Source organism: Saimiri boliviensis, chromosome 18 (assembly GCF_048565385.1).
Source record: "Saimiri boliviensis isolate mSaiBol1 chromosome 18, mSaiBol1.pri, whole genome shotgun sequence".
NCBI lineage: Eukaryota > Metazoa > Chordata > Mammalia > Primates > Cebidae > Saimiri > Saimiri boliviensis.
In genome coordinates this window covers 47530142-47548216 of record NC_133466.1, presented here as the reverse complement: position 1 = coordinate 47548216, position 18075 = coordinate 47530142, and the positions used below count along the sequence as shown (strand labels likewise).

The following is an 18075-nucleotide window of genomic DNA, read 5'->3' as shown; positions in this document are numbered from 1 at the left end:
TGAATAGCTCTTATCTGGTGGGCCATGGGCATTTTACCAGTAGAATGCTTTGGACTGCACATACTAGATGAGCAGTGGCTAAAACAGTAGGAATCAGAGTTGTTTGGGTTGTTCAGTGATATCCCAGGATCCCACTTGTCCCTCTTTCAGCTGTGTTGTTGGCAGTGTTTTATTATGTCTCCTTTCATAGTTGGCTAATCCGCAACAGCTCCAAACATCTTGTTCTCACAACACAACATCGCAAGGGCTGCTTTTCTTCACAGTGTCTTTTAAATGGGTAGAAAACTTAGAAGCATGCAAGGGGCTTCCTGTAACATTTCATTGGATGGGTCAAACCACATGCACATCCCAAAACCAGGCACTGGGAAAGCAGATACGTGATTAGCTTAGAATACTCATTTCTCTTTCTGAAGCTGAGGAGGGGAATTGGGATAATAAACATCCCAATAGACTTGTGTTTCTTAGGCAAGAAAGAATAAGGAAAGGCTATTGGTAGGGAGCCAGCAGTGTTTGCTGCAGAGGCTCATTGGAGAAATTTGAGTCAGGGAGTCACAAGATTAAATTTGAGTATTAAGGCATTCTGGTTATGGTGTAAAAGTGGTTAGCAAACTTTTCTTGTAAAGGATGAGGTGGGAAATATTTTAGACTCTGTGGTCTCTGTTGTGTCTAGTTAACCCTGCTGTTGTAGTGTGAAAACCACCACGGATAACATGTAAGCAAATAGGCATGACTGAGATCCAAGAAAACTTTATTTACAAAGCCATAAGGCAGACTGGATTTGGCCTGTGGCCTGTAGTTTGCTGACCCCTCATAAAGGATTGATGGAAGGTAACCATGTAAAGAAACCAGGAGACAAAGGAAGCTTTTGCAGTAGTAGTCAGCTATAGTTTCCTTGTCACACATCCTTGAACTAGTGTCAATGTAGTGAGAGGTTTTCACCCATGCATGGTGAAAAAAAAGAAACTTAGGAATCTTAGTTTCTCATTTAAAAATGTTGGCCTTTTTTGTGGTATTATGTCTTTTTCATTTGTTTTGCTTAAGTTTTTTTTATGTAAGAAATAACATTAATAGTTGGCCATTTTTATTTAAATAAAAGCCATTTTCTAAATGTTTATGTCCCAAATGGCAGTGGGACTATAAAGCAGAGACAGAAGAGAGGTATAGTTAATATGATTTAGTGATAATCGAATAAGAAAAGTTTGGGGGATAGAGAGAAAGCTCAGATGATGCACTGGTTTCCAGATTGTACCCTAGCATTTAACCTGGACATGCGGAAGGAATAGGAAATTTTCTGGTGAATACAGAAGAGTAAACAGTAGCAGGAATGACTGATTTTTTTCTATGCATATTTAATGGAATATTCATACAGGGTATTTTGAGTAGGTATTTGGATAATCAGCATTTATAACTTGCATCCTACTAGTTTGACTCTTAATAATAAGAATTGTCAAAGATCCAAGAATCTGAAAGTTGATGATAAATGTCCATGTGTATCATCATCAATGACTGAAAGTCAGCATCCACAGAATTGGGACAGATGAACTTAATAGATAAAGATGAATGTCGGAGTTGTGTTTCTCTTAGGGACTGACACTCTATTACCTGTGGGACTCACAGCTGCCAGGAAAGAAAGAGAGCAAGAAGCCTATTAAAGAAGCCAGCAGATTCAGTCCTGGAGTGCCCTGCTTGGCTTCATGTCTTAGTTCTGACTTGTAACAAATTATTTTCTGTAAAATGTGCTTTGTGTTTTTCCCCTCTTGCAGCATGTGAACAAACAGAATCCCTTTAGTAGGGCATTTTTATATTCTTTCTTGAAACAAAGCAACATGTAAATAACAAAAAGAAGAAAGTAAGAGAAAGAGTATTTTTTTGTATAGGCTAGCATTTAACATAAACTTGGGAGTGAGTACCAGGATTATACTTAGAATTTAGGGACGGGATGGGAAAACTAGTTAGAAATCTATATTTAATATAAACATTTCAGTACATTGGGTAAAACTTTTATGAAAATACATCAAAGGATCTTTGATCCACTAAACCAGGAGCTGGCCAGATTTTTCTGCAAAGACTCAGTTAGTAAATATTTTTGGCTTTGTGGGCTATATACATTTATTTTTTTGAGACAGGGTCTCACTCTGTCTCCCAGGCTGGAGTGCAATTGCATGATCATGGCTGACTGCAGTCTTGACTTTCTGGGCTCTAGTGATCCTCCCATCTCAGCCTCTCTACTAGCTGGGACCACAGGTGTGCAACATCACAGCCAGCTAATGGACTCTACGGACTATAAAGTGAATAAGCATGGCTGTGCTCCAAAATACTTTACTTAGAAAAACAGGCAGTGGGCTGGATTTGGCCCACAAGTGCTAATTTGCTGATCCTTGTGCTAAAAGGAAGGTGCTGCTAATGCAGTGAATCTGATTGGTAAAAGTGCTCTGCATGTGTGGCATTCTTCTTCCTTTGAAATAAGGATATATTTAAATAGTCACCTCACCACATTTTTCAACAGTAACTTCATATAATTTTTAACATTTCATTTATAAAATATGATTTTTTCTGCTTTTCTTCTATTTTATTCCTGTTAATAGCATTCAGTATTTTTCTGTGATTATTACTTTGTATATTTGATGAGTATCAACTATCCTAGAATTGGATGATTTTTATCAAGCAAGAAATACTCTCTTTGAAACTTTTAGCATTCCTTGGTCTTTATGTGTAAGCATGAATATGATAACCAGCTTTTGTAATTTAGAAATGTTCAAGGGGTCTTTTAGTTCTATAATTTTAAGAATTTAATACCTCAGTCTAGGATTTTTTAACACTATAAGTGTATAATTTTTATAACCTTTAAAATATATCATTGCTATATAAAATTTGAAAACTACTGTTTCTTGCCTATCACATTTCCATGACTGACTCCCAATTATGATCTCTTTCAAAGAACTATCTACACTCATGAACTCAGATTTTCTTTCCATTCAGTCTTGATCTCATGCCAGTAAGTCTTCAAATTCAACGCTCCTCAAGGTTATTGTTCTCAAGGTTATCACTTAACGTTTCTCTGTAATAAATCTAGGGATTTTTTCTAACACCTCATTTTATGTAATCTGGCAGCAATATTAAACCAAATGGAGGGCATCTCCTCCCTAATAGCATCTTCAATTAGCCCGCTGAAGGACCTCACTCCCTCAGGCCTCCTGCCTTTCTAGTCCTTTTGTCATGGTCTGTTTACTTGCTTCTCAACTTTCTCCTTTTGCACATTGTTGTTTCCTAGGGCTCAGTCCTCAATCTTTTCTCGTTACTTTTTTTTCTTTTTTTGAAATGGAGTCTTGCTCTGTCACCTAGGCTGGAGTTCAGTGGTGCAGTCTTGGCTCATTACAACCTCCGCCTCCTGGGTTCAAGTGATTCTTCTGCCCCAGCCTTCTGAGTAGCTGGGATTACAGGTGCATGCCAGCATGCCAAGCTAATTTTTGTATTTTTAGTAGGGACAGGGTTTCCCCATGTTGGCCAGGCTGGTATCAACCTCCTGAATTCAGGTGATCTGCCTGCCTTGGTCTCACAAAGTGTTGGGATTTCAGCCACTAGCCACCGTGCCCGGCCCCTCGTGACTTTTTCTATTTTTTTTTATTCTTTATTTTATTTTAGGTGCATATTATATCTGGCGTTTCTTCCCATGTTAGCCCTTCCCACCTTCCCCCCTCCACTGTCTCTCCCCTACCCCTCCCAACTGCCCCCAGTGTGTGATGTTCCTCTCCCTGAGTCCATGTGTTCTTGTTGTTCAACACCCACCTATGAGTGAGAACATACGGTGTTTGCCTTTCTGTTCTTGTGTCGGTTTGTTGAGATGTTGGTTTCCAGATTCATCCAAGTCTCTACAAAGGACACGAACGCATCATTTTTTATGAGTGTGTAGTATTCCATGGTGTATATGTACCATATTTTCTTTGTCCAGTCTATCATTGATGGGCATTTGGGTTGGTTCCAGGTCTTTGCTATTGTACACAGGCTGCTAACAACATATGTGTGCATGTGTCTTTATAGTAGAACAATTTATAGTTCTTTGGGTATATACCCAATAGTGGGATTGCTTGGTCAAATGGAATTTCTATTCCTAGATCCTTGAGAAATTTCCACACTGTCTTCCACAATGGCTGAATTATTTTACACTCCCACCAACTGTGTAAGAGTGTTCCTATTTCTCCACATCGTTTCCAGCATCTGTTGTCTCCGGTTTTTTAAAGATCAACATTCTAACTGGCATGAGATGATATCTCAGTGTGGTTTTGATTTGCATTTCCCTAATGACCAGTGATGATGAGCATTTTTTCATGTGTTTGTTGGCCTCAAATATGTCCTCTTTTGAAAAGTGTCTGTTCATATCCTTCTCCCACTTTGAATGGGGTTGTTTTTTTCTTGTATATCTGTTTTAGGTCTTTGTTGATTCTGGATATTAGCCCTTTGTCAGATGGGTAGATTGCAAACATTTTTTCCCATTCTCTTGATTGCTGATTCATGCAATGCTGGTTTCTTCTGCTTTACAGAAGCTCTGGAGTTTAATAAGATCCCATTTGTCTATCCTGGATTTTATTGCCATTGCTTTTGGTGTTTTAGTCATGAAATCCTTGCCTATGCCTATGTCCAGGATGGTTTTGCCTGTTTTCTTCTAGTGTTTTTATCATGTGAGGTTTTATGTTTAAATCTTTGATCCTTCTTGAGTTAGTTTTAGTGTAAGGTGACAAATAGGGGTCCAGTTTCTGCTTTCTGCACATTGCTAGCCAGTTTTCCCAACACCACTTATTAAACATGGAGTCCTTTCCCCGTTGTTGTTTTTGCCAGGTTTGTCAAAGACCGGATGGTTCTAGATGTGTGGTGCTTTAGATGTGTGTTCCGGGGTCTTTGTTCTGTTCCATTGGTTTATGTCTCTGTTTTGGTACCAGTGGCATGCTGTTTTGATTACTGTAGCCTCTATATAGTTTGAAGTCTGGCAGTGTGATGCCTCCAGCTTTGTTCTTTTTTCTCAGGATTGTTTTAGCTATGTGGGGTCTCTTGTGATTCCATATAAAGTTTAAAGTGGTTTTTTCCAGTTATGTGAAGAAGGTCATTGGAAGCTTGATGGGGATAGCAGTGAATCTATAGATTACTTTGGGCAGTATGACCATTTTGACCTATTGATTCTTCCTAACCATGAGCATGGAATGTTTCTCCATCTGTTTGTCTCCTCTCTTATTTCGTTTGTTGTTCTCCTTGAAGAGGCCCTTTACATCCTTTATTAGTTATATTCCTAGGTATTTTATTCTCTTTGTAGTTATTGTGAATGGGAGTTCCTTCTTGATTTGGCTCTCTGTTTGCCTGTGATTGGTATATACGAATGCTTGTGATTTCTGCATATTATTTTGTATTCTGAGATTTTGTGGAAGTTGCTTATCAGTTTGAGAAGATTTTGGGCAGAGACGATGGGGACTTTTAGATATACAATCATGTCATCTACAAATAGAGACAGTTTGACTTCTTTCTTTCCTAATTGATTACACTTCATTTCTTTTTCTTGGTTGATTGCTTTGACTAGAACTTCCAATACTATGCTGAATAAGAGTGGTAAGAGAGAGCATCCTTGTCTAGTGCCTGATTTCAAAGGGAATTCTTCCAGCTTTTGCCCGTTCAGTATGATATTGGCTGTAGGTTTGTCATATATAGCTTTTATCATTTTGTGATACATTCTATCAATACCTAGTTTATTGAGAGTTTTGTTTTGTTTTGTTTTAAACATGAAGAGCTGTTGAATTTTGTCAAAGGCCTTCTCTGCATCTATTGAGAAAATTATGTGGTTTTTGTCTTTGGTTCTGTTTATGTGGTGGTTTACATTTATAGACTTGCATATGTTGAACCAGCCTTGCAGCCCCAGAGTGAAGCCTACTTGATCATGATGGAGAAGCTTTTTGATGTGCTGCTGCAATCCGTTTGACAGTATGTTATTGAAGATTTTAGCATCTGTGTTCATCATGGAGATTGGCCTGACCATTTTTTTTGTTTTGTTTTGAGTCTCTGCCGGGTTTTTGTATCAGGATGATGATGGTCTCATAAAATGATTTAGGAAGGATTCCTTCTTTGTATATTGTTTGGGTTAGTTTCAGAATGAATGGTCCTAGCTCCTCTTTGTATGTCTGGTAGAATTCAGCTGTGAACACCTCTGGGCCTGTACTGTTTTTGGTTGGTAGGCTATTAATTGCTGCCTCAACTTCAGCCCTTGTTATTGGTCTGTTCAAGGTTTCAACTTGTTCCTGGTTTAGGCTTGGGAGGTGTAAGTGTCCAGGAATTTATCCTTTTTTTCCAGGTTTACTGGTTTATGTGCATAGAAGTATTTGTAGTAATCTCTGATTGTAGTTTGAATTTCTGTAGAATTAGTGGTGATATCCCCTTTGTCAGTTTTTATTGCATCTATATGATTCCTTTCCCTTTTCTATTTAATTAACTCTGCTAGGAGTCTATTTTGTTGATCCTTTCAAAAAACCAGCTTCTGAGCAGAACGTATATTCTGTGGATTTGGGGTGGATATTTCTGTAGATGTCCATTAGGTCTGCTTGGTCCAGATCTGAGTTCAAGTCCTGGACATCCTTGTTAATTTTCTGTCTCGTTGATATGTCTGATATTAACAATGGAGTGTTAAAGTCTCCCACTATTACTGTGTGGGAGTCTAAGTCTCTTTGTAGGTCATTAAGAACTTGCTTTATGTACCTGGGTGCTACCCGGGTGTTCCTGTATTGTGTGTGTATATGTTTAGGATCATTAGGTCTTCTTGTTGCATTGATCCTTTTACCATTATGTAATGCCCTTCTTTGTGTCTTTTGATCTTTGTTGGTTTTAAACTTTAAGTCCATTTTATCAGAGACTAGGATTGCAGCTCCTGCTTTTTTTTTTTTCCTCTCCATTTACTTGATATGTCTTCCTCCATCCCTTCATTTTTAGCCTACACATGTCCTTGCACATGAGATGGGCTTCCCAAATACAACACACAGATGGGTTTTGATTTTTTTTTTTTTTTTTTTTTTTTTTGAGATAGAGTCTCACTCTTGTTACCCAGGCTGGAGTGCAATGGCGCGATCTCGGCTCACCGCAACCTCCACCTCCTGAGTTCAGGCAATTCTCCTGCCTCAGCCTCCTGAGTAGCTGGGATTACAGGCGCGCGCCACCATGCCCAGCTAATTGTTTGTATTTTTAGTAGAGACAGGGTTTCACCATGTTGACCAGGATGGTCTCGATCTCTTGACCTCCTGATCCACCCACCTTGGCATCCCAAAGTGCTGGGATTGCAGGCTTGAGCCACCACACAGGGCCGCTTTTGACTTTTTATCCAATTTGGCAGTCTGTGTTTTTGATAGGGGCATTTAGTCCATTTACATTTAAGTTTAATACTGTTATGTGTGAATTTGATATTGCCATTTTGATGCTAGCTGCCTGTTTTGTCCTTTAGTTGACAAATTTTCTTCATTGTATCTATGGTCTTTACCATTTGGTACATTTTTGGAGTGGCTGTTACTGATTGTTCCTTTCCTTGATTAGTGCTTCTTACAGGAGCTCTTGTAAGGCAGGCCTGGTGGTGAGAAAATCTCTCAGTAGTTGCTTGTTCATAAAGGATTTTCTTTCTCCTTCGAATGTGAAGCTTAATTTGGCTGGATATCATATTCTAGGTTGACAGTTCTTTTCTCTAAGGATGCTGACTATTGGCCCCCACTCTCTTCTCACTTGTAGAGTTTGTGTGGAGAGATCTGCTGTGAGTCTGGTGGGCTTCCCTTTGTCTCTTGTTGCCCTTAGGATTTTTCCCTTCATTTTAACACTGGTGAATCTGATGATTATGTGCCTTGAGGTTGCTCTTCTTTAGGTATATCTTTGTGGTGTTCTCTGTACTTTCTGGACTTCAATGGTGGCCTGCCTCACTAGGTTGGGGAAGTTCTCCTGGATAATATCCTGAAGAGTGTTTTCCAACTTGCATTCATTCTCTCTGTCACATTCACGTATGCTTATCAAACGTAGATTACGTCTTTTCACAGAACTCCATATTTCTTGGAGGCTTTGTTCATTTCTTTTCACCCTATTCTTGCCTTCTCATTTTATTTCATTGCGTTGATCTTCAATCTCTTATATTCTTTCTTCTGCTTGGTCCATTCAGCTATTAAGACTTGATGCTTCATGAAGTTGTTGTGCTGTTTTTCAGCTCCATCAAGTCATTTCTATTCTTCTCTAAGCTGTTTATTCTAGTCAGCATCTCATCTAACCTTTCATCTAAGTTCTTAATTTTTTTGCATTGGGTCAGCACATGTTCTTTTAGCTCTGTGAAGTTTGTTTTTACCCACTTTCTGAAACCTGTTCCTGTCAGTTCATCAGATTCATTCTCCATCTATCTTTGATCCCTAGCTGGTGAGGAGTTATAATCCCTTGGAGGAGGAGAGGCCTTCTGGTTTTTAGTGTTTTCTTCTTTTTTATGCTGGTTTCTTCCCCTCTTAGTGGCTTTATCTACCTGTGGTCTTTGTAGTTGGTGACTTTCAGGTGGGGTCTCTAAGTGGACATCCTTTTTGTTGATGTTGAAGCTATTTATTTCTGTTTCTTAGTTTTCCTTCTAACAGGCCCCTCTGCTGCAGAACCACTGGGGATCCACTCCAGATCTCACTCACCTCGGGATCGCCTGCAGGGGCTGCAGAACAGCCAGGGTTGCTGCTGGTTTCTCCCTCTACTGTCCTCATCCCAGAAGGGTACCCACCAGATGTTGGCCTGAGCTTTCCTTTATGAGGTGTCTTTTTGGGTCTATGGGGCTCAGAGACTTGCTTGAGGAGACAGTCTGTCCCTTATAAGAGCTCACGTGCTGTGCTGGGAGTTCTGTTGTTTTTTGCAGAGGTGCTGGGCTGATACATTTAAGTCTACTGCAGCTGAACTCATAACCTCCTGTTTTCCCAGGTGCTCTGTCCTAGAAAGGTCAGCTTTATTTATAAGTTCCTGTCGTGCTGCTGCATTTTTTCATAGATGCCCTGTCCAGCGCAGAGTAGTCTAGTCACAGTCTGTTAGCAGAGGTAATGCTGAGCTGCCACAGGCTCTGCCCATCTACTGCATGAACTGCATTGGTAGTGGCAGACTGCCTTAGTAGTGGGGGACGCCCTTCCCCCCACTGAGCTGGACCATCCCGGGTCAAGCTGCACTTATGGTGAAACTCCTAATACAGAGTGTTTCAGATTTCTTGTCTTGTGGGGGTGGTACCCATCAAGCCAGATCGTCTAGTTTCCTGTCTCAGCCCCCTCCCTTTCAGTTGAATCGGTGGCAACCTCGACCTCCTGGTTCACGTGTTTCTCCTACCTAAACCTTTTGAGTAGCTGGGATTACAGGTGCACAGCACTATACTTGGCTAATTTTTTAATTTTTAGTAGAGATGAGGTTTCCCTATGTTGGCCACACTTGTCTTGAACTTCTTTCCTCGTAATCCACCTGCTTCAGGAGCTGGGATTATAGGTGTGAGCCACTGCACACGGCCACATGTAGAAGTTTAGTGCTACATACAACACTGAACATTACACTGTGCTGGGATTACATGTGTGAGCCACAGTACCCAGCCACATAGATTTTCTTATTTCTCTAAGAATCCTGATCGTAAATGAGTTCAGAGTTGTATGTAGAAGCACAATGCTTAGATGCAGATGTGTAAATATAGAAGGATACAATACTTAGATTTAACAGTTATGAATAAATGTAATTCTTATAACTGACTATAACAGTATTAGAAAAGTCATATATTGATAAAGCTTTCTTCAGAAAAAGAGACTTAAAAACTTTGAGGAATTGCTTCTTTCCAAATGTATGCATACCTAAGGTTCTTACAATGGTGTGGTTTATAGAATAGATATTAGAGTGTAAATCCAATTTTTAAAACGTAGTCAAACGTATTAATCTTATATTTTATGCCTATGGCTATTTTGTAATTCAGAGAAAGGCTTTTCCAACTCCGAAATTCTTTAAAATCCTCTAGTGATTTATTTTTCATGGTATTTAAATCAATATTGAAACTTTCTTGAATTTACACTGGTTTCAAGTTTTGTCCAACTTTTTTTCAGTTACATATTAACCATGGGAATTCTTTCATTATACAAATAAACATGTTATGGTTTAAATTCAGAGGAAATTATGATATGTTATTCTATTGTATGCTAACTAAAGTGTTCTTTTGTTGACTTAGAGTTCTCTTAGCCATAAGAAAAAAAAAGATCCCTTGCATGAAATTAGCATGTTGTGGGGGAAAATTGCCATGCTTAGACTGGAACTAGACACAATAAAACAGGAGAACCCACTAAGGGCAAAGAAATTTTTGGAGGACATTGAAAGTGTGAAAGGAAAAAATGCTAATATTCTAAAACCTATAAAATTGGATAAAGAAGAATGAACAAAGATGGTATTTTAAGGACAGTGGACAGCTTAGCATTTTGACAACGAAGAATAAAATGGTCAGTTCTGAATTGGAGAATGTAAGACACAACTAGGAAACACTGGAAATGGAAATTCAATCATGTCATTTTAGACTGGCTACTGGTCTACATGAATGTGACCAAAGCCAGATAGCAGAAAAAGACTTCTTTTCAGAGAACAAAACCTGAACAGGTTTATTTACAGGAGACAATGAATTCTCATACATCTAAACTGAAAGAGAACAGAAAGATTCTTTCTGAACAACTGTAATGCTTATTGTAAAAATTAACAGCCTAAAATTTCAGCTCCATCACACAAGATAAACTGTGAGAGAAAAGACAGGGCAGGCTGTCATCTTTCCTGTTGGAGGAACTTAATTATTCCAGCTAAGGGCATTGGAGAGTACAAACCCACCAGGGGCAGAAGAGTTCCCACAGCACAGCACAGCTGCTTTACCAAATCATGGCCAGACTGCTTCTGAAAGCAGGCTCCTGATCCTGTTCCTTCTTACTGAACAGGACCTCCCACCTGGGGCTTACTGCTACCCTCACAGGTGTTCTCTGGTCAATGGAGATTTGAAACATTCCTTAGACAGAGCTCCCACAGAGAGGGGCGGGCCACCAACTTTGCTGTTTGGATGACTAGGTTCTGGCCTGAGGGCTTTGTAGAACCCAAGCTGACCAGGGGTGTAAGTGGTAGCTCAGCACAGCAGAGCCACCTCGCAAAAACATGGCCAGACCCTTGTTTAAGTCAGTCCCCAAACACATTTCTAATCACTGGGTAAAGCCATTCAACAGGGTTTCTGGCTGCCTTCACTGCTGTTCTCTGGCTGACAGATGATTCAGGCCTCCCTGAGTCAGAGCTTCCAAGGGGAAGACCAGACTGTCATCTTTGCTGTTTAGGCGACTCAGCCATTTCAACCTTGGGACTTCAGAGTGTCTGAGGCAACCAGGGGCTGAAGTGAACCCCCAGCACAGCACAGCTGCTCTACAGAAACATGGCCAGACTTTTTTTAAAGCAAGTCTCTGTTCTTGTTCCTCCTGACTAGACAAGACTTCTGAACTTGTCTCCAGCCACCTCCCATAGTTGTGTCCAGATTGGCAACAGGATTGTACCTCAGTGGTACAGAGGTCCCAGAGGAAGAGGCAGGCTATTATCTCTGCCTTTTTGCAGGCTTCGCTAGTGATACCTTGAGTCACTGGAAGATATGAGGCAATTAGGGACCGGAATGGACCCCCAGTATACCACAGCAGCCTTATAGGAAAGTGGCTGAACCGTTACGTGGGTGCTGGTTTCCATATCTCCTCGATGAGCAGGTCCTCCCAGCTTGGATCTTTATCCAGGCCCCACTGAAGCCATCAAGCCAGTAGCAACTTGGCAATTCCTTGGACAGAGCTTCACAGATCGACTGAAATCCTCTCTGCCACTGCCTCTGCAGTGGATCTGCCCTTGTTACCTTCAGAATATCAAGAAAGCAAAAACCGTAAGTGCCATATTGATAACTCTAACAAGCTGCAGTTGACCCAAGGAACAAGGCAGTCCATCTCTTGTGGATACCACATACCCCCCATGGCTTATCACGAGACAGGGAACCCTGGCTTGGGCCCACAGCACAGACCCTCCATCCTGGGCTAATTACACTAAGTGATGGCTAACTCACATCTCTCTGGGGTAGAGCCCCCAGGAGACAAGCAAAGTGATGGAGCAGGAAGCCAGCTGATGTGAAGCTCAGAGGGCAGGCACAGCTATCTCTCTAGGCTCTACTTGGTCTTATGAGACACTTTATCCTAGCACTTTAGGAGTGTGGAGGTCAGATCAGCCACATCTCATGTGAAGATTGCCCAGCAGAGATAAGGTGTGCGAGTTTCCCTCTTAATAAAAGGAGACTTGCTTAAAAAAGAAGTCTGGCCACGTTTTTGTAGAGCAGCTGTGCTGTGCTGGGGCCTCACTTTTCAGAGAGTTCTCTGAGACCTGATCTCTGCTGGGCATTCTAGCACATGAGATGAAGCTGGTCTGACCTCAGCACTCCTTAGTCTGCTCGCCTCTCCCAGGGCCCCAGCCTGGCCACACCTGCCTACAGGGCACTCTCAGCTGCCCACACCTTTGTTTCTGTGCCAGTGGACCATGCCTGAGCAGTGAAGAGATGCAGCAACGTGGACCCTTCAGGCATGCACCAACCTCTACATTGCCTCTCCATACTACAGCTCTTTATACACAAACTTCCTACATCGCTTTGCTGCTGTGTGTTTACATGAGTGGATTTTGCTGTACTTTCCCTACCAGCACATGGGACTGTAGCACACACTTCAACCCACCTGAACTCCCATTGAAGAGATAGCGATGGTAGGCACAGAACCAATAGAACCAACTCTGCCAACAACTTGCCCTTGTGCTAATGTTGTGCACAAAAAAGAGACCCTAATATGCGTTGAGTGACTGCTGCTGCTTAGGGGGTCACAGAGAAGGCACCCAAACCTGCACAGGCCAGCACCCCAGCCTGCACCTCCAGTGCAACAGCACACACAGCAGGGGTCCCCTGGCTCCCACAAAGTGGTCTTGCCTCCACCACTTCCACCATTGGGTGAATGCCAACAGGGAGGCAGGCACTTCTGCATCTGCTAGCACTCTGCCACAGCTGCCACACTTTGCAGCCTTCAGTGCAGTAGAATCCAAACTTTGAGGAGCCAGAGAACAAAGTTGAAACCCAATATAAATTTCCCAGAGTTAAAGAACACAGTCTAGGAATTGGGAGATGAATATTGGCCCCCTAAAATCCTCCAAAACCAAAGCCAGCTGACTGCATCTGCCTTACACCACAATCAAACCAAAAAGATCATCAAATATCATAAAAGAAAAATATCCTGTGCAAAGGTCAGCAACCTCTAAGGTTGAAGGTGAATAAGATCATAGAGATGAGGAAGAATCAGTGCAAGAACACTGAAACTCAAAAAGTCAGCATGCCTTCTTTCCTCCAGATGATTACATCAACTGTTCAGCCTGTTCAAGTTTTCAGAACTGATCAGAGGCTGACATGTCTTTAATGATACAAGTAGAATTCAGAATGTGGGCAGAAACAAAGTTCACTGAGTGAAAGAAGTATGTCATCATCCAATGCAAGGAAGCCAAAAGTCATTGTGAAACATCGCAGGAGCTAACAGGCAATAGAGCTGGTATAAAGAACCTTACCAGTGCTTGCTATGGCAGTACATATATTAAAATGGGAATGATACAGGCAAGATTAGCATGGCTCCTGCTTAAGGATGACATGCAAATTCATGAAGCATTTCATATTTTTAGGAAGAATCAATATTGTGAAAATGGCCATACTGCCCAAAGTAATTTATATATTCACTGCTGTCCCCATCAAGCTACCAATGAACTTATTCACAGAACTGGAAAAACCCACCTTAAACTTCATATGGAAGCAAAAGAGACTCTGCATAGCCAAGACAATGCTAAGCAAAAAGAACAAAGCAAGAGGAATCATGCTACCTGATTTCAAACTATGCTACAAGGCTACAGTAATCAAAACAGCATGGTACTGGTACCAAAACGGAGACATAGACCAATGGAACAGAACAGAGGTCCTGGTGGCAATGCCACACATCTACAACCATCTCATCTTTGACAAACCTGACAAACACAAGCAATGGGGAAAGGATTTCCTGTTAAATAATTGGCGTTGGGAAAACTGGCTACCAGTGTGAAGAAAGCAGAGACTGGACCTCTTCCTGACACCTTACAGTAGAATTACCTCCAGATGGATTAAAGACCTAGACATAAGACCTAATGCCATAAAAAATCTAGAGAAAAAACCCAGGCAAAGCCATTCAGGACATACGTATAGGCAAGTACTTCATGACTAAAACACCGAAACTATTGGCAACAAAAACGAAAATAGACAAATGGGACCTTATTAAACTCCAGAGCTTCTGTACAGCAAAAGAAACAATCATTAGAGTGAACCGCCAACCAACAGGATGGGAAACAATTTTTGCAATCTACCCATCTGACCAATGGCTGATATCCAGAATCTACAAAGAAGTAAAACAGATTTGCAAGAAAAAAAGCAAGCAAACCCATTCAAATTAGGGAAATGATATGAACAGACACTTTTGAAAAGAAGATATATATGAGGCCAAGAAACATATGAAAAAATACTCATCATCACTGGTTATTAGAGAAATCAAAACCACATTGAGATATCACCTCATGCCAGTTAGAATGGTGACCATTAAAAAATCTGGAGACAACAGATACCAGAGAGCATGTGGAGAAATAGGAACACTTTTACACTGTTGCTAGGAGTGTAAACTAGTTGAACCATTGTGGAAGGCAGTGTAACACTTGCTCAAGGGCCTGGACATAGTAATTCCATTTGACCCACCAATCCCATTACTGCGTATATACCCAAAGGATTATAAATCATTCTATTATAAAGACACATGCACACGTATGTTCACAGTGGCACTGTTTACAATGGCAAAGACCTGAAAACAACCCAAATGTCCAGCGACAATAGACTGGAAAAGGAAAATGTGACATACATACACCATGGAATACTATGCAGCCACAAAAAATGATGAGTTTGTGTCTTTTGTAGGGACATGGATGAATCTGGAAACCATCATCCTTAGCAAACTGACAGAAGAACAGAAAATCCAACACTGCATGTTCTCACTCATAGGCGGGTGATGAATAATGAGAATATATGGACACAGGGAGGGGAGCATCACACACTGGGGTCTTTTTGGGGGTGGCCAACAGGGGGACACCAAGGGGTGGGGAGGTCAGGGAAGGATTACATGAAGAGAAATGCCAGATGTAGGTGACGGGATGGAGGCAGGATACCACATTGCCGTGAGTGTACTGATGCAACAATTCTGCATGATCTGCATATACCTATAACCTGAAGTACAATTTTTTAAAAAAGAATAAACTGATGTGATAGAGCTGAAAAGCACACTACATGAATTTTTATAATGCAGCTACATGGTAATTGTGTGTGATTGCATTATAAAAATTCTTGTAATGTGTGTGGGCACCCAAGGGTGCCCTGTAAGCACGTGTAGCCAGGCTGGGGTCCTGGGAGAGGCAAGCAGACTAAGGAGTGCTGAGGTCAGACCAGCACCATCTCATGTGCAAGACCACCTAGTAGAATAGACCAAGCAAAGGTAAGAGTCTCAGAGCTTGAAAACTGGCTTTCTGAAAGAAAAGAGGCAAGAATGTGGGAAAAGAATGAAAAGAAATGAACAAAATATTTGAGAAATAAAGGATTATGTAAAAAGGCAAAATGTATGCCTTATTAATGTACCTGAAAGAGATGACAAAAATGGAACCAAATTGGAAAACATATTTCAGAATATCATTCATGAGAATTTCCCAAACCTAGCACGACAGAACAACATTCAAATTCAGGAAATCCGGAGAACCTCAGATATGCCATGGGAAGAACACCCCTAAGACACATAATCATCAGGTTCTCCGAGGTCAAAATGAAATAAAAGTTGTCAAAGGCAGCTAGGGAGAAAGACAAGGTCACCTACAAAAGGAATCCCTTCAGACTAACAGTGGACTGCTCAGCTGAAACCCTACAAGCCAGAAGAGATATTCAACTTTTAAAGAAAAAAATTCAACCCAGAATTTCAAGGCCAGCAAAACTGTCATAAGTGAAGGAGAAATAAGATCATTTTCAGGCAAGCAAATGCTGAGGGAATTCATTATCCAATGATCTACCTTACAAGAGCTCCTAAAAGTAGAAATTAATATGGAAAGAAAAGATCATCACCAGCCACTACAAAAATGCACTGAATTACACAGATCAGTGATGCTAAAAAACCAACCACATACACAAGTCTGTGAAATTATCAATTAGGAGCGTGATGTCAGCATCTAATCCATATATATCAGTGCTAACCAATTGGGCTAAATGCTCCAACTGAAAGACATAGGGCAGCAAGATGAATAAAGAGCCAAGACTCATTTGAGTATGCTGTCTTTAAGAGACCAATCTCACATGAACTCCTACACATAGGCTCAAAATGAATGGAGAAAAATCCTTCAAGCAAATGGGAAACAGAAAAAAGCAGGTGTTGCAATCCTAGTTTCTGACAAAACAGGCTAAACGAATAAAGATAAAAAGAGAAGGACATGGGCCTGGCACAGTGGCTCAAGCCTGTAATCCCAGCACTTCAGGAGGCCAAGGCGGATGGATCTTGAGGTCAAGAAGTCAAGACAATCCTGGCCAACATAGTGAAACTCCGTCCCTACTAAAAATAACAAAACAAACAAACAAAAAAAAAATTAGCTGGGCGTGGAGGCATGCGCCTGTAGTCCCAGCTACCTGGGATGCTCAGGCCAGAGAATTGCTTAAACCCAGGAGGCAGAGGTTGTAGTGAGCTGAGATCTCGCAACTGCACTCCAGTCTGAGGCCTGGCAACAGAGAGAGACTCGGCCTCAAAAGAGAGAGAGAGAGAGAGAGAGAGAGAGAGAGAGAGAGAGAGAACATTACAAATGTGGCCCTGACCTTTGATAAATGTTATTATTGCTTGATACCAACCTGGGCTATCCTTATTGTTCAAACCAATATGATAGATAATTTGCTGAGGTTTGGGAGCTTCTGCCCCCTGGAGAGTCCCAGATCTCCCAAAATTTGGTTCAGAGGTAAGGTTGATTTTGCTTTACAGCTCCTTTTGTGAAGTTTTTCTCATTTCCGGTGAGGAAGACAGGTTTTTCTGCTTCCATGATGGTGGAGAGCAGGCACTTCCTTTCTTGAGTCTCAGCTTGCTTCTGACAGGAAAGGTGAGTGTGATTTTTTTCCTACTTCTAAGATGGTAGAGAACAGTCATCAGCCTGAGCCTTATTTCCAGGTAAGTGGCTAAATTAGAGATTTGTCTTAAAATTTTTCCTTAATGACTAAAAGTTAAGATTACCAACCACTTGGTTTTAATTTCTCCTTAATATTATAACACTCAGTAATCATATTTATTGTGCATTTTTTAATTTTGCTTAACTTTTTTTATTTATGTTTTAGATTTTGTTGTTATTTCACTTTTCTTCCATCAAGTATGACCATATCTTTCTGACTTGGTCAAATCCAAGGGAATATTCCAAATTTTGGGAAGCAAGTCATCTGAATTGGCTAAAACTTTGTAGCTGCCACGTATGTATTTTCTAGTGAGCAGAAATTCCTTTTTTTTTTTTTTTTTTTTAGCCTAAGAGTTTCTGTCCACATTAGGCCATCTTTTGTCAGCCAAGGTTGCCAGCCAAGGCCAGACTGAAGGAACAGTGGTGACCTTTCAATCCTAACATTCTGCCCTGTTCCCTACAGCAACCTGAGTTTGGTTCCTAAATCTAGTTCTTTCTGGTTTGATGTTTGTTACTTTGAAAATATCAGCAGTTTGTCCCAGCTATGATGTGGTAGTAAGAGATTCAAAAGGATTTTCTTTAAGAGCTTTATAATTAAAAGTAGATTTCTTATTCTTCTTATTATTATGCTTTAAATTCTGTGGTACATGTGCAGAACATGCATGTTTGTTACATAGGTATACACATACCGTGGGGGCTTGTTGCACCCATCAACCCATGATCTACCTTAGGTATTTCTCCTAATGCTATTTCTCCCTTAGGCCCAACCCT

At 40.9% G+C, this 18075-nt stretch overlaps 1 long non-coding RNA gene and 1 other non-coding gene across 3 annotated transcripts in view; both read left to right on the top strand.

Moving 5' to 3' along the window:
* The window catches only part of LOC141581980 (uncharacterized), a 1111619-nt gene that overhangs the window by 95745 nt on the left and 997799 nt on the right, over positions 1–18075 (top strand). The window lies entirely within an intron of this gene.
* Positions 13626–13732, top strand: LOC141582086 (U6 spliceosomal RNA). Its single transcript, XR_012514917.1, has one exon. It is a non-coding gene; the product is annotated as a U6 spliceosomal RNA (small nuclear RNA).